The following is a 7135-nucleotide window of genomic DNA, read 5'->3' as shown; positions in this document are numbered from 1 at the left end:
GATGGATGAACTCACTCACGTAAGTGATAATGATCTCTTTTACACATGTAGCACTTTATTTTTCCTAAATGCCATGTATGCATGCAATTATGGCATACTGCATTTCTCTCTCTTTCTTGCTCTAGTCTTATTTTAAACTTATTTTTTAATTAATATTTTAGGCTAGAATACAAAGTAATGGGTTTAGTATGGCATTTTCATACATATGTGTCATTTTACTTTGCTCTCAAGTATTCATTTCTCTTCCCTAAACATCTAACTCTCTTGAGTTGAGAGACAATCTTCAAAGGTACAGGCTATCGCCTCTCAACTTAGGTTCCCCAAAAGGCAGTATTCTAACAGACCTTCAGCTTGTAGCCAGCTCTAAGATCCCACAGGTGTGACTGCAGGCCCAGGTGGCAGAAGGCAGGAGTGGCAGACTGCCACTGCGCACCAAACTCTTCACCTCAGAAACCAATCAAGGGCCCTCCATGAGCAAGAGAACCATTGGTGTCCCTGCTCCCACCACATGCTGTGTGCTTCTTTGACCCAGACTTGTGGCCTAGTACTGTGGCCTGAGGTGCTGTGAGAGTTCTTTTTTAAGTAGTAAGTTCATGATGTGGCCATGTATTTACAAATTGCAAATTCAGAATACATCAAAGTTCAACATGTGTCCACAGTGCTGCCCTGGCCTGGGATGGAGCTCTGCAGTTGTGCAGCCCAGGCATAGCTTTGGATATGTCTCTCTGCTCCTTTCCTCTCTGTCCCCTTCTTGGTTCACATCAGCGCCATGAGCTGCCACTACTGCTGCTTACTCCATAGGGACATTGTCTTGCTCCTGGGAGATGTGACTCTTCAGTGAATTTTGAGAAGATGCTTTATCCTGAGGATTCTAGGGTATCTGCAGAAAGCAGTGGATAAACAGCATCCAGGGCAAACCAGGCTGACACATCCAGAAGCATCCGACCCACTGGTAAAATAGAAAGTAAGCCCAGTGTGGTCTAGAGACGTCAGCCTCCCTTTTGAGGGTTTTCTGACATGAAATAGCACAATTCACGTGGCCCAGAGACAGTGGAGAAAAGCTAGTGTTTATCACTTGTACCTTTCTCACTACAGCTAATGTGGATTGAGAACTTTGTGTTCCAGGCACTATTACAGCTTCTCATTTAACTATCATATTAACATGAAAGCTCAATTTGCAGCACAGCCAACCTCAGCCCAGGGAGGATAAAAGATGTGCCTGAGGTCACACAGCCAGTGATGGTAGATTTGCTTGTACCTAGGTAGAGCTAGGTACAAGACAAAGGTCTGTTAGATTACCTCCTTTGGAGGAACCTAAGTTGAGAGGAGATAGCCTGTACCTTTGAAGACTGTCTCTCAACTCAAGAGAGTTAGATGTTTAGGGAAGAGAAATGAATACTTGAGAGCAAAGTAAAATGACACATATGTATGAAAATGCCATACTAAACCAAGATTTTAAAAAGGTTTTTTACCTTTAATCCCAGCACTCGGGAGGCAGAGGCAGGCGGATCTCTGTGAGTACAAGGCCAGCCTGGTCTACATAGTGAGTTCCAGCACAGCTGGGGCTACAGAGACCCTGTCTAAAAAAGACCAAAAAAAAAAAGGTTTTTTAAATTTATTTTTATTTTATGTGTATGAGTGTTTTGTCTCATGTATGTAAGTGTGTGCATTGTCCACGGAGGCCAGAAGAAGGTGTCAGAGTCCCTGGAACTGGAGTTAACAGATGGTTGGTAGCTGCCATGTGGGTCCTGGGAACTGAACCCAGGTCCTCTGCAAGAGCATTTATCCAGCAGGCTTAACTGCTGAATCATCTCTCCAGGCCCCTAGAACCAAGATTTTGATGGTGTCGTTTTAGCTCCAAAGTTCTTGCTCTCTACCTCCCTCTAATCTCATCACCCCTCTCAGTGAAAGCCAAACTGAAGTGAACTGTTCTGGGATCTCTAGTAAACTTGCTAAAAAGGTAGGTGTGTTAGGGTGCTTTTTAGTATAGTATGTCACCTGACTGGGGATATCTTGCTGGGGATGGTACCCTGGGTACAGAGAAGGAAGCCTTCCTAGGAGCACCACTAGAGCTTAGGACCAGGTCAATTTCTGCACGGTCCTCAGACAGGGTGGAGAAAGCCAGGTTCCCTCAGCAGCCAGAGGGACTGCTTTTGAGGTGCTTTCATCACCCGCAACTTGAACACCTCCACACCCTTTCCTCTTCCATCCAAATCCACTTACACAGACTGCTTTAATCAGTCTTACTTTACCAGCATAGAGCCATAGGTGCTGGGAGAAAGGGTTCCTGGACCACTGCCCACACACTCACAAGTCCTGTGTAGGCTGTTGCATCTTTGTTTAGCTTCACCTGGCTTGCCCTCTACCCACTGGCTCCTTCCAGTCACACTTAACTGGCAACTTCCGTGGACTGAAAATGCAGCTCTGGGTAGACCAGGTTAGGCACTGTGGGCTAAAGCCCTGGAGGATTGGTCCTATTCCGAGTCTGTCTCATCAGTGTGAGCGTATTCCTCTCCAGGAAGACTAATTTTGGTGGAGTGTGGCAGACAGAGAGGCTGAGAGCCGAGAAGACACCGCATGCACACCACAGTTCTCTAGAGAAAGCTTTTCATCTGACCGGCTCTAAGCACCTAGGGGTGGTAATTACTCACCACAGACAAAAGACTACCTTGTCCTTTGGAAGTAAATGTGATTGCCTCCTTTTTTTTTTTTTTTTTTCCTTTTTGGTCTTTTTGAGACAGGGTCTCCATGTAGCCCCAGCTGTCCTGGAACTCACTATGTAGACCAGGCTGGCCTTGAACTCACAGAGATCCACCTGCCTCTGCCTCCCGAGTGCTGGGATTAAAGGCATGCACCACCACGCCTGGCTGATCGCCTCCTTTTTATGGATTGGGACAAAGAGACACAGAGCTGTTAAATGATTCTCTCAGCTAGTACATCCCTCTAAGAACTAAGACTGGGTCCTTGGGCAGATCTATTTCTGAAGTGGGAACAGAAAGAGGGAGGCCAGGCACAGTGAGCAGAAGTCAGGCCCTGTCACCTAGCCACCTTTCCCTGTCCGTCTCATACCTTCCCCAGTTTACAAAAAGTTGGCTACTAGTCAGGGAATTTCAATGAGAATGTCAAAGACTTAAGAAGTCAACAGAAGTTGTGTAGAAAAGAGTACAAAGCAGTAAATAGCCCAGGAGGAGGTTAGAGGTTCTCTCTGGCTTCCTGTAAGTATAATCCTAACCAGCCGCATGCTAGGGAAACCAAATGTCATGTGAAGTAGTGAAATTGTCACCCTCAGGAGGTGGGCCCCTAGGCGAAAGGTCAGAATAATCGCCTCTCTAGCAAAGCTGAGGTGTCTTATACTATTTTTAGCAACTCCTAGAATTTGCCAACTATTTTTAGAAACTCCTAGAATTTGTCACCTCACCAAGAAATGAAAAGAGCCAAAGAATTACAGTACATCACTTAGAAGGGCAATGTCAGACTTTCTCTGCCATAGCTGATGGGCTCTGAAAATTGTACATCGGACAGATGTTAATGTTGAGTCACACTTTGAACACACTGGGGCTTCTGATAGTCAAAGGGCTTGCATGAAAGTCAAGGCAAACAGTCAGTCATTACCGCAGCTGTGAGGCACAAGGTCAGTCTAGTGGTTCGCAGTGTGAACCTTGAAGTCTTGCGGACTTGAGCTCCAACCCCAGCCCCACCTCACACCATAGCTGAGTTACTCAGTCAAGAGGCTTGACCTCCTTGAGCCTCATTTTCCTCATCTGCTAATTAGGGCTTGCCATGCCCTCCCTCCTGCAGTGATTTTAAGAGTTACATGTGATAATACTAGCTCCTGGTAAGCATTGAATGACCAGCAGCTGTTATTATGTCCTTAAGTTTTACAGGTTTTTTTTTTTTTTTTTTATTAAAGGGATAATTCTTCCAGATGACTATGAGGATGATCAGAAGGATGGCATGTTTAGGGCTCTAAAACATACCTTTCCTCTGAGCTGGTATAGGACACCCTCTGAATCCAAGTCTGTGATACGTGATGGATTTTGTTTGCTGTGGAAGGCTCTACTTCTCTTCTTCATGTCCTCTGGACCAGTACCGATCAAAATGGCAGCTGGCACAGCCTTGGGCTGACACATTTGGCTGCTGACCCCACTGTCACAGTTCTAGAAACTAGCATTGTTTTCCTTACATTGGAGAGTCTGAAGCAATGAGTAAGGCTTTTCAGTAACCCCTCGAGAATCTGACAAACATTATAGTCCTCTCTGCTTTAAAACAATGAGGATGGATACGAAGTTTATGGCAGTGCTTCATGCTAGCCACCGTAGTTCTACTCTGTAAAGAACTGGGAACACTGAATGAACCATTGCTCCTTAGGGAAACACAGCTTAGGTTTTAAAAGTGAGCCTGTGGTCATACTATTTTTGTCAACTGGTCAATACATAACTGTGTTTCTTGTGAATCTATCTATCTATCTTTCATCTATCTATCTATCTATCTATCTATCTATCTATCTATCTATCATCTATCATCATCTATCTATAGCTGATTCAGTAACATAGAACTCACAGTTAGGGCTAGAGAGAGAGCTCAATATGTAACAGTGTTTGCTAAGTAAGCTTGAGGACCTGAGGTCGAATCCCCAGCTCCAGTGTAAAAAGCTGGGAATGGCTGTGCATGTCTGTAACTCCAGCATTGAGGGCTGGAGACTGACTGATCAAGGAGCTCTCTGGCCAGCCAGCTTAGCCAAAATGAGAAGCTTCAGCTTCACTGAGAGACTTTGTCTCAAGAGAATAATGTGGCGAGTGGAAGAATAAGACACCCAATGCCTTCATATGTGTGCACAGGCATGTACATGCCTCCCCATGTATACACATATATGCACCACATGCACACACACACACACACACACACACACACCACATAGCCAACAGTCCTGTAACCCAGGACGGAGGGAAACATAACAAATACATACATTTTTTTTTTTCTCTTAGAACCATCACAGCCTTCCTGCTGTGGACCTGCTGTTAGGAACAGTTATAACACTTCAGCACTGTATTTGAAAGTCATTGTAAACGTGAAGTCACTAATGAAAAGGAAAGAGGCACAAACCTACCACAGGGGAAAAGCCACCTGTATTTAGTAGGAAAGCTGAAACAGGGAGGCAGGGCATTGAGTTTTCAGCTGGGCATGGGGTTCTTGCTGCGGTTCAATAAATGACTGCAAAACTTCACAAGTACTGATTTGGGGATTATAGGTAAATTTTAGTAAGTAGATAATTTTTCATGCATAAAATCTATAAATATATGAGGATGACTATGTGTGTTCTTGGATTCAGAGCCCATGGAAGTCAATTCCGTGGGAGCTGGGACAGAATGAAGTGCTCAGCTGTTTTGTTTTTGTTTTTTAGAGAAGGTCTCATGTAGCTCAAGCTAGCCTCGAATTCATTATGTAGTTGATCTCCTGATCCTCCTGCCTCTATCTCTTGAGTGCTGAGGATAACCTTATAAAGTGTGTACCACCATATTCCCTGCACTCCTACCAGTGGACGTTTATCAAGCACTTCCACATTCTTCTTTGACATTTTATACATCTGGGTTCTGCTTAAGGTCTAGCAATTACAGAGGTGTTTGAAAGAAATTAATGTATTAGAAAAACTAATAATACCTGGTGCCTGCTTACATTTATTATTATAAACTTTAGCAACAAACTGTTTATCTTTCCCAAACAAGTTTGATTACTGAAAAAAACACTCATTTGCAGAAAAACTAAATGGAAACATGAAGAAATGAAAACAGTTGTTGGGGAGGCAGAATAGGAAATAATTTTGTTTTTCATAATGTATTCTCCAGCATTGATGTTATATGATCTCAGATGTAAATAAACTTAAGAAAAATACTTCAGGGCAGGGAATACAGGTCAGTGGTAGAGCACTTGCCTACCATATGTGAGGCCTTAACACACACACACACACACACACACAAAAAAAAAAAAAAAAAAAAAAAAAAAAAACAAAACAAAAAACCAAACCAAACCAAACCCAAAACTTCAGTTAGAACAACATGTCTGGGAGTAGAAAATGGCTAGTGAAAATATTTAAACATATAAGAATTATTTAATTTCTCCCTTGGAAATTCATCACAGTTATTAAAAAAAAAAAGGTTGAACTTTCTCTGTCTTCTGTTCTGTGGGATTTTGAGAGCCATACTGCTCCTTTGCAGAGCTCCTGTGCAGATGATGCCTTTGTTTGCACCAAACTCCGAAGTTGAAAGCTGTAATAGTCAATTTGTAAATGGTATAAATAACTAGTGCGTCACCACGGTGGTTCTAGGAACATGTGCTTTTATAAAAACTACCAAGCAACATATGATTTTATGAACATTATTGTAGAGAATGTCCAGAGGGAAACTGCCCTCAGGAGTGCCAAATGGCCTCTATTAAGGCAGGTTTGGTGTGAGTGTGGCCTATGGCCTTTGTGCACTGAATGTGGTACAAGGCCCAGGCTCACATACTGCAGTGGAGGCCTCAGCAATCGGCCAACCCAGATTTTTTTTTAATAAATAATTTATTGAGGATTTCATACATGCATAAAAGGTGTTTTGATCAAATCCATGCCCACTCGCTCCCCTCCAACTCCTCCCATATCTCCCTATCACTATTTTCTGATAAATTCATGTACTCTTTCTTCTTCTTTGATTGATTTATTTTTATGGGGCTTTTGGCTACTCTAACATGCCTGAGGTAACCCTAAAATCTTTTAAGGATTAGATACAAGCTCCCACATACTTTTGACATTTTTGGCCTTTGGAACAGAGTATGTTGCTAACAGTCCCAGGACATTTTGACTTTTAGCCAAGAAACTGACTACTTTTCTTTGGGGTCCTAGCCAATTCCTACCTCCCATTCTTACCACACCATCCTCTGAAGAGGTTACCTAAACTGCCAATAGGGAATAGAGATGCAGACAGCTCTGGCTTCTTCCATGCTGAACAATTGCAGGGTGAGGCAATTGGAGTATCCCTTCAGTGGGTCTACCTAAAAGACTCCCAAATTGCATAACTCTTATCTCTAAGAGGAAAAGAAAGTCCTTGAATCATGAATAGGAGATGTGAAGGAGAAGTAAAGGCAAGAGTAATTAGCATTA

This window comes from Nannospalax galili, unplaced genomic scaffold (assembly GCF_000622305.1).
Source record: "Nannospalax galili isolate Female #2095 unplaced genomic scaffold, S.galili_v1.0 scaffold324, whole genome shotgun sequence".
Lineage (NCBI taxonomy): Eukaryota > Metazoa > Chordata > Mammalia > Rodentia > Spalacidae > Nannospalax > Nannospalax galili.
Note: the sequence above shows the minus strand (reverse complement) of the source record.